At 38.0% G+C, this 19,832-nt stretch overlaps 1 protein-coding gene across 1 annotated transcript in view; it reads left to right on the forward strand.

Annotated features, from left to right (window-relative positions):
- The window catches only part of NWD2 (NACHT and WD repeat domain containing 2), a 203,043-nt gene that overhangs the window by 35,811 nt on the left and 147,400 nt on the right, over positions 1-19,832 (forward strand). The gene's annotated exons all lie outside the window — the stretch shown is intronic.

Below are 19,832 nucleotides of genomic sequence, written 5' to 3' on the forward strand. Positions count from 1 at the left end.
TTCTAAGAGGGAGGTTTATAGCTATACAAGCCTACCTCAAGAAACAAGAAAAATCTCAAACAATCTAACCTTACACCTAAAGAAACTAGAGAAAGAAGAACAAACAAAACCCTAAGTTAGCAGAAGGAAAGAAATCATAAAGATCAGAACAGAAATAAATGAAATAGAAACAAAGAAAAGAATAGCAAAGATCAGTAAAACTAAAAGCTGGTTCTTTGAGAAAAAAAAATAGTCTTCATCATATTTGGGAAGTTTCAGCTATTATTTCTTTAAGAAGTTTCCTGCCTTTGCCTTTTTCTCTCCTTTCCTGCTGGGGCTCTCACATATGTTTGCATGCTTGACATCCTACAGGTCACTAAGGGTCTTTACATTTATCTTTATCCTCAGATCTTCAGATTGGATTATTTCTGTTGATCAACCTTGAATTGCACTGATTCTTCTGCCATTTCAGAGCTATTATTACTTTCTAGTGAATTTTTATTTCAGTTACTATACTTTTCAACTCCAGAATTCTTCTTATAATTTATCTGTCCTTCTTGATGATCTCTATTTATTCATTCATTGTTGTCATACTTTTCTGTAATTCATCAAATATGGTTTCCTTTACTACTTTGAACACATTTATAATAGCTTCTTTGAAGCCTTTGTCTACTATATAATCAGGGAACATTAGAGTTGGTTTCTAATGACTACTTTTTTCCATGAATCTGTGTCACACTTTCCTGTTTCTTCACATGTCTCACAGTTTTTTTGTTGAAAACTTGATAATGTAGCAACTCTGGATTCTGATATTTTCCCTGAAAATTATCGTTGTTGCTGTTTTTTGTTTGTTTCCCTCTTTAGTAATTTGCCTGAGCAAATTCTGTGAAATCTGTCTCCCCTATAGTATGCTTCCACTGATATCTCTGCTTAGTTTGTATGTAGACATATACATAGGTTTTTTTGTTTGGTTTAGTTTTTAGGTCTGGTATTCTGGGAGTCATCACATATGTCCATGTAGGTTGGTCATGAGAGGTTGTGCTCAACCACTTTGCCAGTATGTCCTCTGTTCACAATTTATGAATCTCTATATGGGGTGGGTAATGCATTTAAACCTCAGTTTATTTTAAATTTTGCTCTGGTCTTTATCTGGGCACTTTGAGGTCTTTCATGTGTATGTGCATAGCCTTAGGTGTGGTTAGGAGTATGAATAGCTTGGATCCTCTCTGGTATTCTCTGCATGTGCATGTAGCCTCAGCCATAATTATGCTTTCCCCAACGTGACAGTATCCTCAGGCCAGTAGAACTACTTGGCCCTTCTCACTTGCCCACTACTGAGATCATCATTTCTATCCATCATGCCACTGGGAATGGGCATTTCCCATCACTCCAAATTAAGTGAGCCCCTTTACCTGCAGCAGATAAAATGCCAACCCCATGGCCTGGCCTGGCCTGGCCTGCCCTGCCCTGCCCTGCCCTGGCAGAACCTCCATGTCAGTCTTGCTGGCCAACACCAATTGTGAGACACCAATAATTTTAAGTGACATTTCTTCAAATATGCAACTAGAAATTGATGAAACGTGGTTACATAGGTTGGAAAAGCAGCAAAGCAGCACTTACATGAATCCTGAAATGCATTGCTGCCCTTCTGAGGGTTTTGATCATTCAGCCATACCCTGAACCTTCATGGAAATGAGCACCCACTTCCTCGACCATTTCAATGTAGTTAAATGAACCCAGCCATGACAAGAGAGAAATAGGCTATTTCCCAAAATACACACGTCTGCAAGGTAAACATTTAGTCCATTTTCTGACCTTATTACCATCTTCACCCATCCCATTATGTGCAACTGGCTGTACAGCCCCCTCCCTGAAAAGAGCAGGGGACACAGTCAGTCTGTTTTGTTAAATGCAGTTTATTCAGCCCCCAGAAAAAGACCTTCTGACTGTTATTGTCAATTCTGTCGAAATATTAGGACAGAGCAGAATAAAACTGACCGACATAGGTATTTACCCCTCTTGCATTTGGCTGTTTTGTGTAACATCCAGAATAATGGGCACAAAAAAGACAGAATGCAAAGGAAGATGAAAATAAGATGGCGAAATACACATGGTTAATATCAAACCATATTTTTAAAGAGAGAAGATATAGAATTCACTGCTAAGCTTTTCTGGGTTTAGTTCTATTTGTGGCAAGGAGCTTTATTATCACTTTGTTTTATAGGTTTCCAGCTCCCTATTTCTATTGCTTACTTTCTTCTTGAATATCAGTCCCTTTGGAAGCCAAAATACACAGAAATAGGACAAAGCCTTTGGTGGAAAATCCTCCTCACCAAATAGAAATATAGATTTATGAACAACAACAAGAAGTTGTGTAACAATAAGACTGCACCTGCAGAAGAAAAAAATTAACATAGTAATTTGCTGTATACGTTCATAATTGCATAGTGGTATCTCTAGGAATAATATGTAGAAAGAGAAATTCATTGTAAATGAATATCAGTTGCTTACTCCCAAATGTATTTTAAAGTTACTATAACATCTGAGTTAGATTGCAGGAAATACAGTGAAAAGCAGAAGCATTTCTATTATATCTGTATTATCTCAAAAATTACTTTACATTATACTTAATGTAAAGTAATTGTTAATGGTATGTTTGTAAGTCTATTTTAAACTCTTATTATTCACTGAAAAATCAGTTAAGAGCAAAATCTCTTTCAAAAAATTTGCTGCTTTATAGTCTGATTATATTAGCACCTGTAGCTAATGTTAAATATGGACAGCAGAATAAAATCAAGTGAAATGATGCCTCTAAAAAGTACAAAACCAAACCAAAAATAAAAACAAGAAAGAGAAAATTATCCCTAAGTTGTGGCAGAGATCTTTTCTCTAGAAAGAATTTCCTTAAGGAAAAGAGTGAAGAGAGACAGGTTTATCATTTCAGAATTCAGGGAGAGATTTATATAGGAATCATTTAGGAGCAGTGAGGCAAAGCATCTGGGTCCCAACTGGGCATAAAATAGGAAAAGTAGCTGCTATCTGGCTGCATAGTTGTTTTATCGTTCTCCACTTGTGTATCTATAGTACTGCATTGACCCAGGTTCCAGCAGGAAACAGATGGCACACTCAAACTAGATTATTTCTAGAAGGTTTAAGAAGAGGACTTTCAGCAAAGCTGTGGGGAAAGTGGAGAGAAATTGCAGCACTCTAGGACCAGTAAGAATAGAGTTGTTACCACCTCAGGTCCAAAGGACCTGAGAAGAAAGCATATTTACAGAGTACTAGAGAGAAGCCTCTCTTAAGGGGACCCTACAGGGCAGAACCCTGGGGAATAGAGATGCTAACATCTCTTTCCTTTCTGTCTCTGGCCTCATGCTGTGGTGCCCAGGGTCCACACATCACAGGAAGCTGGAGGACAAGGGGACTCATTGATAGAGTTTCTACGCATCAGCCTCCTGGCTGAGGAGAGAAAAGGTAGAGAAGGGCAGGGAGTGGAGTTCGAGGGGCAAATGGAAGAAAGTTGACCCCTGTGTTATTTTAGAATGCTGCTCTCATGGAACTTATAGTCCAGTGGGGAGACGTGGTTAAAAACAACCACAACAGGGCTTCCCTGGTGGCGCAGTGGTTGAGAGTCCGCCTGCTGATGCAGGGGACGCGGGTTTGTGCCCCGGTCCGGGAAGATCCCACATGCTGCGGAGCGGCTGGGCCCGTGAGCCATGGCCGCTGAGCCTGCGCGTCCGGAGCCTGTGCTCCGCAACGGGAGAGGCCACAACAGGGAGAGGCCCGCGCACCGCAAAAAAAAAAAACCAACCACAACAAAATTAAATATGAACACCAGAGAGAAAAGCATAAATGCAGTACTCTAATCCAAACTTTTTTACGAAGGACCTTCCTCCTATCTCAGCTGAACTACCCAAAGGGTATCCCCATGGGGAAATCTGTGGTCCCCTCTCTTTTGAAACACAATAAGTGTTTCTGGGACCAGTTGAGTTTAGTAGAATTATACGTTTTTTGAAAAGCTACTATGTGCCAGGCATATAGTTTAAAATTGGTAATATAAAGTTGGTAAAGGCTCAATTCCAACCCTCAAGGGCCTGGTAGGAAGAGAAGAAAGGCACGTTCAAACAGTGTCTGGATAGACCTATCAAGGGAGACCCGACGGGGGGAAGGAAGACTGGGACTCATTGCTCCTCTTAAACGCTTTGTATGTATCAATTCATTCTTCCCGTCACTAACCCGAGAGGATTCGTGCTTTTCCTCATCCTCATCTTACCTATGAGAAAACTGAGGCACAAAAAGTTAAAAGCCCAAGGTCACACAGTAAGTAAGCCTTGGAGGTGGGATTTGAGCTAGGTACTGTGGCTCTAGTCCAATTCTAAGCCTTACACTACCCTCCCAGCCACTTCCCAACTCTGAAAGGTAACAAAAAGAGGAAGAATGGGAGGAGGGAAGTGTTTTTAATGATAATGATAGCTGTCATTTAAGGAGGAACTACAGGCATACCTTGGAGATCCTGTGGGTTTGGTTGCAGACCTCCATAATAACAGGAATATTGCAATAAAGTCAATATGAATTTTTTGGTTTCCCAGTGTGTAGAAAAGTTATGTTTACACTATACTGTATTCTGTTAAATCTGCAGTAGCATTATGTCTAAAACAATGTACATACGTTAATTTAAAAATACTTTATGGCTGAAAAATGCTGTCATCTGCGCCTTCAGCGAGTCATAATGTTTTTGCTGGTGGAGGGTCTTGCCTCCATGTTGATGGCTGCTGACTGATTAGGGTGGTGTTTGCCGAAGGCGAAGGTAGCTGTGGCAATTTCTTCACGTAAAACAACAGTGAAGTTTGCTGCCTCCATTGACTGTTCCTTTCATGAATGATTTCTCTATAGCATGCAATGCTGTTTGATAGCATTTTATCCATAGTAGAACTTCTTTCCAAATTTTAAGTCCTCTCAAACCCTGCCACTGCTTTATGAACTAAGTTTCTGTAATATTCTAAATCATTTCTTGTCATTTCAACAGTCTTCACAGCATCTTCACCAGGAGTAGATTCCATCTCAAGGAACCACTTTCTTTGCTCATCTGTAAAAGCAATTCCTCATCCGTTAAAGTTTTATCATGACATTGCAGCAATTCAGTCACATCTTCAGGCTCCACATCTAATTCTACTTCTCTTATTATTTCCACCATATCTGCAGTTCCTGCCTCTGCTGAAGTCTTGGACCCCTCAAAGTCATCCATGAGGATTGGAATCAAGTTCTTCTAAACTCCTGTTAATGTTGCTATTTTGACCTCTTCCCATGAATCTCGAGTGTTCTTCATGGCATCTAGAAAGATAAATATTTTCAATTGACTTTGCCCAGATCCATGAGAGGAATCACTATCTATGGCATCTGTAGCCTCACAAAATGTATTTCTTTTTTTTTCTTGGGGGGGGGGGGGTGATGAGTATTTGTTCTTTTTTTCCTTCCATTTTTATTGAGATATAATTGACAAACAGCACTGTAAATTTAAGGTGTACAGCATAATGATTTGACTTACATACATCATGAAATGATTATCACAATAAGTTTAGTGAACATCCATTATCTCAGATACATAAAAAAGTAAAGAAGTAGAAAAAATTTTTCTTGTGATGAGAATGCTTAGGATTTACTTTCAGCAAAACTTTCATATATAAATACAGCAGTGTTAATTATAGTTATCATGTTGTACAGTACATCCCTAGTTCTTATTTATCTTATAACTTGAAGTTTTTACCCTTTGACCGCCTTCATCCAATTCTTCCCCCCCCGCCCCCCCCCCCCGCCCCCGCAACCCCTGCCTCTGGTAACCAAAAATCTCTTCTCTTTTTCTAAGTTTGTTTGTTTTTGACGTGTAATTGACCTACCACACTATGTTAGTTTCCGTTACACAACGTAGTGATTCACTTCTTCTGTACATTTCAAACTGATCACCATGACAAGTCTGGTCACAATGCGTCACCATACAAAGATATTACGTAGGTATTGACTAACTGTATTCCTCACACTGTACAATTCATATCCTTGACTCATTTATTTTGTCACTGGAACTTTGTACTTCTTAATCTCCCTCACCTATTTCTTTCCTTCCCCTAACCCCCTCCATTCTGGCAAACACCTGTTTGTTCTCTGTATCTATGACTGTTCTTGTTTTCTTATGTTTGTTCTTTTGTTTTTTTAGATGTCATGTATAAGTGGAATCATACAGTATTTATTTCTCTGTTTGACTTATTTCAATTAGCACAGTACCCTCTAGGTCCACCCATGTTGTTGAAATGGCATTATTTCATTCTTTTTTATGGCTGAGTAATATCCTCTTGTGTATACGTGTACCACATCTTCTTTATCCATTCATCTGTTGATGGATGCTTGGGTTGCTCCCATGTCTTGCCTATTGTATATAATGCTGCAGTGAACATAAGGGTGCATATATCTTTTCTAACTAGCATTTTCATTTTCTTTGGATATAAACCCAAAAATGGAATTGCTGGGTCCTATGGTAGTTCTGTTTTTCGTTTTTCTGAGGACTCTCCATAGTGGCTCCTTCAATTTACATTCCCACCAGCAGTGCTCAAGTGTTCCCTTTTTGCCACATCCTTGCCAAAACTTGTTACTTTTTTGTCTTTTTGATAACAGCCATTCTAACAGGTGTGAATTGGTATCTCATTGTGGTTTTGATTTGCATTTCCCTGATAATGAGTGATGTTGAGCATCTTTTCATATGCCTGTTGGCCTTTTGTATGTCTTCTTTGGAAAGATGTCTATTCAGATCCTCTGCCCATTTTTTAATCAGGTGGTTTGTATTTTTTGATGTTGAGTTGTGTGAGTTATATGTGTATTTTGTGTATATTTTTGGATATTAACCCTTTATCAGATATATTGTTTGCAGGTTTCTTCTCCCATTCAATAGGTGGCCTTTTCATTTTGTTAATAGTTTCCTTTGCTGTGCAAAACCTTTTTAGTTTTATTAGGTCCAATTTGTTTATTTGTGCTTTTGTTTCCCTGGCCTGAGGAGACATATCCCCCAAAAGTATTACTAAGACTGATGTCAAAGAGCTTACTGCCTCTGTTTTCTTTTAGAAATTTTATGGTTTTAGGTCTTATTCAAGTTTTTAATATATTTTGAATTTATTTTTGTGCATGGTGTGAGAGAGTAGTCCAGTTTGATTCTTTTGCATACAGCTGTCCAGTTTTCCCAACACCATTTATTGAAAAGGTTTTCTTTTCCCCATTGTGTATCCTTCCCTCTGTTGTCATAGATTAATTGCCCATATAAGTGTGGGTTCATTTCTGGACTGTCTCTTCTGTTCCATTGGTCTGTGTGTCTGTTTTTGTGCCAGTACCTACTGTTTTGATTACTGTAGCTTTGTAGTATAATTGGAAATCAGGGAGCATGATACCTCCAGTTTTGTTCTCTCTTTAGATTGTTTTGGCTATTTGGGGTCTTTTGTGTTTCCATACAAATTTGGGGATTATTTTTCTCTTACCAAGCCTTCTCCATTAGAGGAATCACTATCTATGGCAGCTATAGCCTTACAAGATGTATTTCTTAAGTAATAAGACTTGAAAATCAAAATTACTCCTTGATCAATGGGCTGCAGAATAGACGTGTATTAGTAGGTGTGAAAACGTCATTAATCTCATTGTATATCTCCATCATAGCTCTTGGGTGACCAAGTACCTTATCAATGAGCAGGAATATTTTGAAAGGAATCTTTTTTTCTGGTGAGTAAGTCTCAATAGTGGGCTTAAAATATTCAGTAAACCATGTTATAAACAGATATGCTCTCATCCAGGCTTTGGTCCATTTATAGAGCACACACAGAGCAGACTGAGCCTAATTCTTAAGGATCCTAGGTTTCTGACAATGGTAAATGAGGATTGGCTTCAGCTTAAAGTCACAAGCTGCATTAACCCCTAGTGAGACAGTCAGCTTGTCCTTTGAAGCTTTAGAGCCAGGCATTGACTTCTGCTCTCTAGCTATGAAAGTCCTAGATGGCAGCTTCTTCCAATGTAAGGCTTTTTCATCTACGTTGAAAATCTGGTGTTTAGTGTTGCCACTTTCATTAATTATCTTAGCTAGATCTTCTGGATAACTTGCTGCAGCTTCTACATCAGCACTTGCTGCTTCTCCTCGCACTTTTATGTTATGGAGACGGCTTCTTTCCTAAACCTCACGAACCAGCCTCTGCCAGCTTCAAACTTTTCTTCTGCAGCTTCCTCACCTCTCTCAGCCTTCATAGAATTGAAGGGTTAGGGCCTTGCTCTGGTTTTGGCTTCGGCTTAAGAGAATGTTGTGTCTGATTTGATCTTCTACCCAGACCACTAAAGCTTTCTCCGTATCAGCAATAAAGCTGTTTCTCTTTCTTATCATTTGTGTGTTCACCGCAGTAGCACTTTTAATTTCCTTCAAGAACGTTTCCTTTGCATCCACAACTTAGCTAACTGTTTGGCACAAGAGGCCTAGATTTTAACATGCCTTCCTCACTAAGCTTAATCATTTCTGGTTTTTGATTGAAAGTGTGACTCTTCCTTTCACTTGAACGCTTAGAGGCCATTTTAGGGTTATTAATTGGCCTGACTTCAATATTTTTGTGTCTCAGGGAATAAGGAGGCCCAAGGAAACGGAGAGAGACAGGGGAGTGGCTGGCTGATGGAGCAGTCAGAACACACACGTTTATTAATAAGTTCATTGTCGTATGGGTGGGGTTCGTGGCTCCCCCAAAACAATGACAATAGTTAACGTCAGAGTTCACAGATCTCAAGTACAATAATAATGAAAAAGTTTGAAATATTGTGAGAATTGCCAAAATGTGACACAGAGACATGAAGTTTGCAAATGCTGTTGGAGGAATGGTACGGATAGATTTGATCAATGTAGGGTTGCCACAAACCTTCAATTTATAAAAGCGTGCAGTATCTGTGAAGCACAACAAAGCAAAGCACAATAAAACGAGGTCTGCCAGTACCGTGTCCCAGCATTGTTAACCACTTTATTTTTTTAACCAGTGCTAAATAATTAGTTAATGTTTATTTAATCTTCTCAAACCACACTTGTACTATAAGCAGGTTAAAAGCATGGAGTAGTGATTCTCTGAAGTCTCCCATCTTTGCACTGGGTACCTTCTGTCCATCATACATGATGATACAATGAGATTCATCGCTGTCTAAAAATAGAAGAAATTATAGTAATAGAATATTAAGATCGATATAAAAACTTTCATTATACTATGTTTTTACTGTATCCTGTTATCTTACATCTTAATCATCGTGATATAAAATACTTTTCTTTTAAGCTAACTTAACAGGTATAAGAATCCTAACTAAAACTCTCTCCTTTACACAAAGACAGTAACATTCTTGTAGCTAACTCAAAGTGGTCTGACTAAACATAGCTTTCTAAAGTGCCTGCAACGTTGTTAATTCCCTAGGGAGAAATAGAAAGGTACAATTTCTCTTCAGTACAGTGAGTATAACGTTGCTTATCTCGGGCAATATTTTAGAGCAGTTATGCATAGCCTTTTAGTGTTCAATAACTTAATAGTCTCTCAATTTAAAATCGTCAGCCTGTTTCTTGCAGAAGCCACAGTTCTTTTAATGGAAGGCTGTTAAAAATGAAAAACAAAAAAGGCATCCCATGACCTTAAGCATAGGATATGTAATCTATTGCTCAGACTGGAAAAAAATAGATTACTTATAAAATGATTACATTATAGCCATATTTCATTTCTGTGGTAGGAAAAAGTTGCAGAATAACAGTGGGTTTTCCCCCCTGAGCCTTGCTTTATTTCCTGACTTTAAAGTAATTTAGGTGCTTAGGAAAGGCTGTTGAGAACTTTATTCTACTCGTATAGTATTTCTTGCACACTGAATGCAGTTTGGGCTGTAAAAATAGTGAAGCCTCTCTCTCTTAAGCATCAGTAATTCTTTTTTTTTGTTTTTTTTTAACATCTTTATTGGAGTATAATTGCTTTACAATGGTGTATTAGTTTCTGCTGTATAACAAAGTGAATCAGCTATATGCATACATATATCCCCATATCCCCTCCCTCTTGCGTCTCCCTCCCACCCTCCCTATCTCACCCCTCTAGGTGGTCACAAAGCACTGAGCTGATCTCCCTGAAGCATCAGTAATTCTTTAAGTCAGACCCATTGACCTTTCCAGTCAGTCTGATTCCTTGCACAGTTTGAATTGTGGAAATATGCGGGTGCAGTACCATCATTGATACTCAACATTTATTGGATTTGTATTTGGATCCAGCTATTATACTAGGCACGTTCGCAAAATATCTCTCTGTTTTAGGTTTTGAGGCACTGGTTTCTCCTTTCCTGGGTTCTGCTTGTATTTCACTTACTGATATTGTAGGTAAACTTGCACCATGAGAATCCTTGGAAAATTACTTTCCCTCTCAAGACTCCCATTTCCATAACTGTAAAAGTTGTTTCACAGTTCCTTCTGTTAGAATTGTGAGAAATTGACAAATGTCAATAATGTAATGATAATAGGTACCCTCTAATTAACACTTACACAGGACCTTGAGTGATTATTATTTTCAGATTATTAGGAAGGCATTACTATTACTTCTCTTTTACTGATAAGGAAGCCTAAGCTCAGAGAGGGTTACTAACTTGCCCAGCATCACACAGCTGGCATGTACCGGAGGCAGAACTCACATCCGCATCTGCCAGACTCCGAAGCTCCAAGCCACTGCTTTGCTGCACTGCGGTCATTATAGACTCACCTAATTGCCTCAAATCCAGCCTTCTGCAATCAGTGAAAAGCCTTCTCCCACCCAAAATGTATAAATGATCAGAATTTATACTGGTAATATTTTAATGTAGAAAAATCTGTTTTATCCAACTATGGAAGAATATTAGGCTCAATACACGTGGCTTTAGGGAAAATTCTCTATGAGGACCAATCAGCTTTTTTTTTTTTTTTTTCTTTCGGTACGCGGGCCTCTCACTGTTGCAGCCTCTCCCACTGTGGAGCACAGGCTCCGGACACGCAGGCTTAGCGGCCGTGGCTCACGGGCCTAGCCGCTCCGCGGCATGTGGGATTTTCCCGGACCGGGGCACGAACCCGTGTCCCTTGCATCAGCAGGCGGGTCTCAACCACTGCGCCACCAGGGAAGCCCCAACCAGCTTTTTTGACAGACAAAATAATTTCTAAAAGATAGCACTTACGTTCTTTTTAATGTGTGTTTAATTTTTTAATTCTATATACTTGTATATGTCACCTAAGAGTTCTTAATGACACTGGAAGATTTTAGTTCTATATTATGATAATCATAGTGGCTAATGTTATAATCAATTACAAATGTAGGACTGTATTGTTGCCACAGTTTACTGAAATCCTAATCTTCCTGTTTAGAGGCATTACATCTTTTCAGAAGCCTGGTGTATTCGAGTGATTTGACACTCAACAGGATAAGACTCAACAGTGTATAAGTCTTAAGATTTTTGCAGTATTCCTAAAGAATTGGAACTTAAATTTTATTAGTGGGTATCATATGGAAATTTATATGTAGTGGGGGAATCAGATAATTTGACAAAGAGTTTTATTGATACCTCGATATTATCTGAGGCGTATAAAATGATTGAGAAAACTCATCTCTGGGAAGGGTATTTAGGATCCTTGTACGTGCTCTTTTTTTTTTTTTTAACATCTGTATTGGAGTATAATTGCTTTACAGTGGTGTGTTAGTTTCTGCTTTATAACAAAGTGAATCAGTTATACATATACATATGTTCCCATATCTCTTCCCTCTTGCGTCTCCCTCCCTCACACCCTCCCTATCCCACCCCTCTAGGTGGTCACAAAGCACCAAGCTGATCTCCCTGTGCTATGCGGCTGCTTCCCACTAGCCATCCATTTTACATTTGGTAGTGTATATGTGTCCATGCCACTCTCACTTTGTCCCAGCTTACCCTTCCCCCTCCCCATGTCCTCAAGTCCATTCTCTAGTAGATCTGTGTCTTTATTCCCGTCTTGCCCCTAGGCTCTTCATGACCATTTTTTTTTTTTTAGATTCCATATATATATGTTAGCATACGGTATTTGTTTTTCTTTCTGACTTACTTCACTCTGTAGGACAGTCTCTAGGTCCATCCACCTCACTACAAATAACTCAGTTTCGTTTCTTTCTATGGCTGAGTAATATTCCATTGTATCTGTGTGCCACATCTTCTTTATCCATTCATCTATCAATGGACACTTAGGTTGCTTCCATGTCCTGGCTATTGTAAATAGTGCTGCAATGAACATTGTGGTACATGACTTTTTTTGAATTATGGTTTTCTCAGGGTATATGCCCAGTAGTGGGATTGCTGGGTCATATGGTAGTTCTATTTGTAGTTTTTTAAGGAACCTCCATACTCTTCTCCATAGTGGCTGTATCAATTTACATTCCCACCAACAGTGCAAGAGGGTTCCCTTTTCTCCACACCCTCTCCAGCATTTATTGTTTGTAGACTTTTTGATGATGGCCGTTCTGACCAGTGTGAGATGATAAAGGAAACCATAAAAAGACCAAAAGACAACCCTCAGAATGGGAGAAAATATTTGCAAATGAAGCAACTAACAAAGGATTAATCTCCAAAATTTACAAGCAGCTCATGCAGCTCAGTATCGAAAAAACAAGCAACCCAATCCAAAAATGGGCAGAAGACCTAAATAGACATTTCTCCAAAGAAGACATACAGATTGCCAACAAACACGTGAAAGAATGCTCAACATCATTAATCGTTAGAGAAATGCAAATCAAAACTTCTGTGTGCTCTTGAATGGGGTTAGGAGATGAAGATTCTGGGGAATGTCCTCAGAGCTCTTGGGGCTTAAGTTTTCTCATTTAAACTAAGAGGTTGGCTCTTAATCAGTTTACTATACACATTCTATGAGATTGAAGGATCACTGCAAATGTTTTATTTAAGTTCCTTTAAAATATATTTTGGCCACATCCTCTGGGAGGTCATTAGCATTGAGTTATTCTAAATCAATACAGCCCCTCTAATCCATAGCCCAGAATGTTCCACCAACCTCAGGACCTCACAGTCCATCTTGGGGGACTTCCCTCAATTCCTTGGCTCTACCAGTGCCTGTTGGACTTCTTTCTAGGGCCCCAGACCTCCAGGTTCTCCTTTAGCCATGCATCTGATGGCCCTATCGCTACAGCTCATTTACAGGAAACTTCCTCTTGTGATGAATCATATAAAAGTAGGGAGTGAAGGAAGACAGTTCCGTTGGAAGGGTAGAATGCAGATGAGGTGCACATACCTCTCTGCCCAACACCAGTGAGTATCTGGTGCTCAGGATGCTGTGATAGCCCTTGTGGTTGGTTGTCGCCCAGAACCAAGCTTGTACATTTGTCTTTGCAGCCATGCACTCTCTTTGTGTCCTTTCAACGACTAGAGTCCTGTGGTTGGGGGTATCAGACAGGGTTGTAGACAGAAATCCTGGGAGCTTGTTTGCCTTCAGGGATGACACTCTTAGTAGTTGTTTGACTTGTGAGGTGCCTCTCTCTGTCAACTCCACTGTTAGAGATATTCTTCCATGTCTAATGATGGGCAGGACTGATTTAAAAAAAAAAAAAATCTTGGAACTGTATATGACCTTGGGTACCATCTTGGATACCCCATTAATTTAATACTCCTTCACATACCACCCCCCACCCCACAATACACTCATGTTATCAGTAAGGAGCAGAAGCCTATTTAAACTAGTCATTATTGGCAAAACTTGAATTTAGTTCATGGGTCTCCCTTTTCTAGCCAACTTTACAGCACACTATGTAACTTTTAAGGAAGTAGACATTTTATTTTGTGGGGTTTCTTTTGGTGATCTCTGATATGTGTTCCCTGTAATTCAGTAACATTTGATTATTTTTCCAAAGCTCTGAAATCACTGGGGGAAAAAAAGGGGTGCTAAGACAAATTTATAAATAATTATCCTAAAAGTTTCTCCTTTATTTCAAATATGATTTAATTGGCTAATCTCTAAGACCTTCTGTAATGTACAATATAATGATGTATTTGTAGTATTATAGAAGAGATTAATAAGGGCATCCTGATTTGTAATTTTTATAAGTACCCAAGAATCAAATCAAGAAGATACTTTGGCATTTTCACAAATTCATTTTTATTATATTAACTGATTTGCTATCCTCATGATGGATGCTATTTCCTCACATTTAATTTTCTTTGAGAAAACATATACGGTTTTTAAAATTTTTTAACCCTCAAATTTGTTTTATTTGATTACAAAAGTAATACATGCTTGCTTAAAACATTTTAAGACACTACAGAAATACACAAGGTAAAAATGTAAGTTTCTTCTCTCGGTCTTCACCACTCCCTTCAAGGAATATCTACTGTTAATAGTTAAGTATGTATTCTTCTAGACTTTCTTACTTTTCATACAAACAAAAGTAAGTAATATATAGTTTTTAACTTTTTTACAAAAATGAGGTCATAGTACAGTGTAACATGATTCTGAAACTTTTTTCAACCAACAATATGTCATGGTACTTTTATCAAAGTTATATATATATTTTTTAATGACTGCGGAGTATTCCAGTAGTATGGATCAATACTGTATTGATTAACATTTAGGGTTTTTCCCCCAATTTTCACCTTTTATTTTTGTTCACTTATTAACTTCTTTTTAAATTGAAGTATAGTTGATTTGCAATGCTGTTGTTCATTTCTGCTGTACAGCAAAGTGATTCAGTTATACATATACATATATATATATATATATATACACACACACACATTCTTTTTTATGTTCTTTTCTATTATGGTTTATCACAGGATATTAAGTATAGTTCCCTGTGCTAAAGCATAGGACCTTGTTGTTTATCCATTCTATATATAATAATTTCCATCTGCTAATCCCCAACTCCAACTCCATTCCTCCCCCATCTCCCCTCCCCCTTGGCAACCACAAGTCTGTTCTCTATGTCTGTGAGTCTGTTTCTGTTTTGTAGATAAGTTCATTTGTGTCATATTTTAGATTCCACATGTAAGTGATATCATATGGTATTTGTCTTTCTCTTTCTGACTTACTTCACTTAGTATGATAATCTCTAGGTCCATATATGTTGCTGCAAATGGCATTATTTCATTTCTTTTTATGGCTGAGTAATATTCCATTGTACATATGTACCACATCTTCTTTATCCATTCATCTGTTGATGGACATTTAGGTTATTTACATGTCTTGGCTATTGTAAATATTGCTGCTTTGAACATAGGGGTGCATGTATCTTTTTGAATTATAGTTTTGTCAGGATATATGCCTGGGAGTGGGATTGCTGGATCCTATAACAGCTCTAGTTTTAGTATTTTTGAGGAACCTCCATACTGTTTTCCATAGTGGCTACACCAACTTATATTCCCGCCAACAGTGTAGCAGGGTTTCCTTTTCTCCAACACCCTCTCCGGCATTTGTTATTTGTAGACTTTTTAATGATGGCCATTCTGACTGGTGTGAGGTGTGACTGGTATCTCATTATGGTTTTGATTTGCATTTCTCTAATAATTAGTGATGTTGAGCATCTTTTCATGTGCCTGTGGGCCATCTGTGTGTCTTCTTTGGAGAAATGTCTATTCAGATCCTCTGCCCATTTTTTAACCAAGTTGTTTGTTTTTTTGTTGTTGAGTTGTATGAGCTGTTTGTATATTTTGGAAATTAAGCCCTTGTCGGTTACATCATTTGCGAATATTTTCTCCCATTCTGTAGGTTGTCTTTTCATTTTATGGTTTCCTTTGCTGTGCAAAACCTTGTAAGTTTGATTAGGTCCCATTTGTTTATTTTTGTGAGAAAGTATGTATGTTTTGGTTTCATTTGGACTGGATAATATTTTCTAAATTATCTTTAGTTAACCATATTTTTACTTTATTTGGGATTCTAATATACATCTATGTATTTTATCATCATATTATTCTGTTGAAAGTTTTATGCAGAAGTTTATAGTAAGCTGATTTTTTTCCATCAAAAATTTTATATGCAGAAAATTCTCTTTAATGCTCAGAATATAGGGCATTCTGTTTAGTAGTGTTACTGCTTATACCAATCAAGTGATAGCAATTTAAACATTACTTTATCAAACCTATACCAAACAGAATTTCACTCCAATTTTTTGAAGACTCATCAGGTATACATAAGGATTTTGAAGCAGCCTCTTAGAATCATGACATCAATTGGCCTTATGTGTGGAGGAGAGTCAATTAAAGGTATTGCCCATAGAAATCTGCAGAGAAAAACTTTCTGTTTTAGTTGTCTGAACAATAGGAAATAGCATCAGAGTATTATTTAATACATAAAGGTTACTTTCAAATAAAACTTTTATTGCCGGGGGCTTCCCTGGTGGCGCAGTGGTTGAGAATCTGCCTGCCAATGCAGGGGACACAGGTTCGCAGCCCTGGTCTGGGAAGATCCCACACGCCGCGGAGCAACTGGGCACGTGAGCCACAGTTACTGAGCCTGCGTGTCTGGAGCCTGTGCTCTGCAATAAGAGAGGCCGCGATAGTGAGAGGCCCGCGCACCGTGATGAAGAGTGGCCCGCGCTTGCCACAACTAGAGAAAGCCCTCCCACAGAAACGAAGACCCAACACAGCCATAAATAAAGTGAACTGTCAACAAGTAAAAATAAATAAACACTAAAAAAAAAAAAAAAAACTTTTATTGCCATCTATAAGAAAAATTCTTAACTTCCAAGTGTGCTTGATAAGTTCATCATTTTTATGTAATGTGTTTTCTCTAGCATCAGCTTTAGAGACTCCTTTACTTAGCACTTTTGTTAATGAGAACAGCAGTGATGACGAAATCCCCAAGATACCCTAGTGTTGAAATATCATCCAAATCACGCATGTGCTTATTGGGTCAGGTTTCCCCCACTGTCAGAGTTGGAGAAGTACATTAACTTTTTCCTGTCTTGTTACATTACTGTGAACAGGCCCTTGCATTCTGGAGCATGAAAGTAGCTTCGTAAGATGCTTACTTAGATATTAGTGAATTCCAGTTGGCATTGAGCTGTGCATGTGCAAAGAAAGGGGTAGAAAGGGTAAGGATTAATGGGGGGTAATTACATGGGGTAGAAAGGGTAAGAATTGGAATCAGCGTTGTATGGCAATAGAAAGAATGTGGACTCCGGAGTGTGTAGCCCGGATTAAACTATGCATTGGCCAGTACGACTTCTGTGCACTTGGGCAAGTTCCTTAGCAACTTTGAGTTTCCTTGTGTGTGAAATAGAGATCATGATACCAACGTCAGGTGATTATTGTGAGGTTTAGTGAAACAATGTATGTCACAGTAGCTGAGCAGTTACTGAGAAGGTCTTAAGTGTTAGGTGAGTATGAATCTTTACTCCTTGTATTCTCACAAAGCTTAACTTGGTTTAATGACACTAAAAGAAAAAAAAATCAGTGTAAAGAAGATAGAAGATTTTCTAGTGTGCAGTGTTTTATGTGGATCCTTTATGTCAACAGAAATAAAGCCAGTGCAAGGAAAATTAATTTCACACATTAGCCTTCTGCAAATGCCTCCTGTTCCAGGATTTCTTTGGCCAGTATCACTTAACCCTGAGGTGAAAATGAATATAGCAAGAGGGAGAAACAGTTGTTCAATTTATTACAATAGCCAAGCCATCAAATTAAACATGTTATTTATAGTGTTCCTAATTGTCAGCCTAACTGGCATATTTTTCAGGCTAGCATGCGAAGAATTTAATCGGCAGCCCATTCTTCCCACAGAGGTTTAAGGTTGTATCCTGGACAAGAATTCAAGCATCAGTCTCTTCTGCCTCCTCTGGGGATCCATGTGCACAGCAGGAGGGTTTGTAGAAACTGCTCTAAGCTTCTCATTTGCATTTGTTACGCAGTGCTAAGCAATAGAACTAAATTTGTTGTTGGTTTTCATGGGATTAACTGAGCCCAGTTATTGTGGGAGCATAAAAGAATGGGCATGATTATATTAGATGAATCACTTGTTAGCTATTTAAATAAAACTGAGCTCTAAAAAAAAACATGTTTATAAATTTGTGATGAATTATTAGTAGTTGGCTTTTATATTTTATGTGAATTCCACATATGGTTTACATCAGTATTTTAGCTTTGGCTTATTTTCTTTTTAATCCCTGAGGTTTCCAATGACTTTTCATGATGAATCTCTTAACCTAGAATTCAGGCTGGTGCCTAAATATTGATGGTTATTTGGATAGACACCTCCAACATGGTTTCATTATTCATTTTAATACCTCAACTAATATAATCTAGCTTTGGATGCTGTAAATCAGAAATTTCCACATAACTTTTATATTTTTTTATGAGTCATCATTAGCTCTCATTTGAAATATGCTTATACCACATATTGGCACAGAAGCACCATTTTTCAAAAATAAGCAATTTACTAAGAAATTAATGCTTTGATTTAATTCATTTATGTCAGAAATTCCAATACTACTGAGTATTGTTTCCTGAATAAATAGGGTCATTTCATCCATTTTTGTCCAGTACATTGTTTTGTATGAAAGAGTACTTCTGTAAATGAATCTATTAAGATAAACAGTTTTACTCAGGAGAGAGGTTATTATTTTGATAGTTGCATTTGTTTTTCATTTGTTTCCTCTCCCCTCCTTAAGTGCATTCCAGAAAACACCATATAGTCTGTGATTGATGTCATTGGTACTTATATTATGCTGTGTCAACTTTTTTTCCTTTATTTATAAAATTTTTAATTCTGAAGAATTTTAGACATGCCGAAAATGCACCATCGAGGTTTAACTGATGTTTTGCCCTAGAGGCTTCAGATACTTTTTAAAAGAAATTTTATTCATGGGGTGAAAATCCTGACCACTGCTCTCTGACGGCTTCCCTAGAAGGAGCAGAGCATGAGTGTGTATATGGTGTAGTATGTCTTAAAAGGTTGCAAGATATAGGTGTTCTGTATACTGTACATGATACAGTCTGCCAGAGCAGACTGTAACATGAGTTAAGAAAATCAAAGGCACTGATTTTTTTTTTTTTTCCTACTTTGGAAGGCAGGCTGATGCTCCAACATGAACTAAAAGTGGTCTCAGCTGAAGATGCTCTTGTCCTAAATGGATCACCGTTCCATTCCAGTTCTCAATGCCTTGATCCATTGTGTGTCCACATGTGTTATTCCCGTCAAAGGATGGTCTTAGGCCTGAAACAGGAACAGAACTGCCACTTGGTCTACTGCTAACACCCCCTCCCCCACCTTTCTTCCCATCTCTGGAGGATTCCTCTTGAAACCATGATGAAAATCTGAAATTCCAAGAAGACCTAGACTTTTATCTATTTTTCTTCACTGTGTCTAAAACAGTTTCTGGTATGTACTAGGAATTCCATAAATATTTATTGATTAAATGAATGAGTCACAGATAATGAGAACTTTTCCCATTTTCCTGAGATTTTTAGAATTTCATCATTACTCCATCCTAACCTTTCATCCACGACCTTAATTTCTGACTTTGCATAACCAAAGGACTCCTTGGAGGCAGCTCCGTACTTAAGTTTTTGGTGCTAATGTACCTGCATTTAAATAGGGGCCAAGCAACCATTTTCTCCAACATTTTTTAGTGAAAATTTTCGAACATACAGGCATGTTGAGAGAATTGTATAGTAAACGATCATATACCTACCACCTAGATTCTACAATTAATATTTTTACATATTTATCATGTTTCTCCACCCCTTTTTTATTATATGCATTTCAAAGTAAATTGCAATCATCAGTACACTTCACCCTTAACATATCACATCATGAGTATCATTAAATAGAGTTCAGTACTTGACAGATCTTT

The sequence above is a fragment of the Stenella coeruleoalba genome (genome assembly GCF_951394435.1).
Source record: "Stenella coeruleoalba genome assembly, chromosome: 4".
Lineage (NCBI taxonomy): Eukaryota > Metazoa > Chordata > Mammalia > Artiodactyla > Delphinidae > Stenella > Stenella coeruleoalba.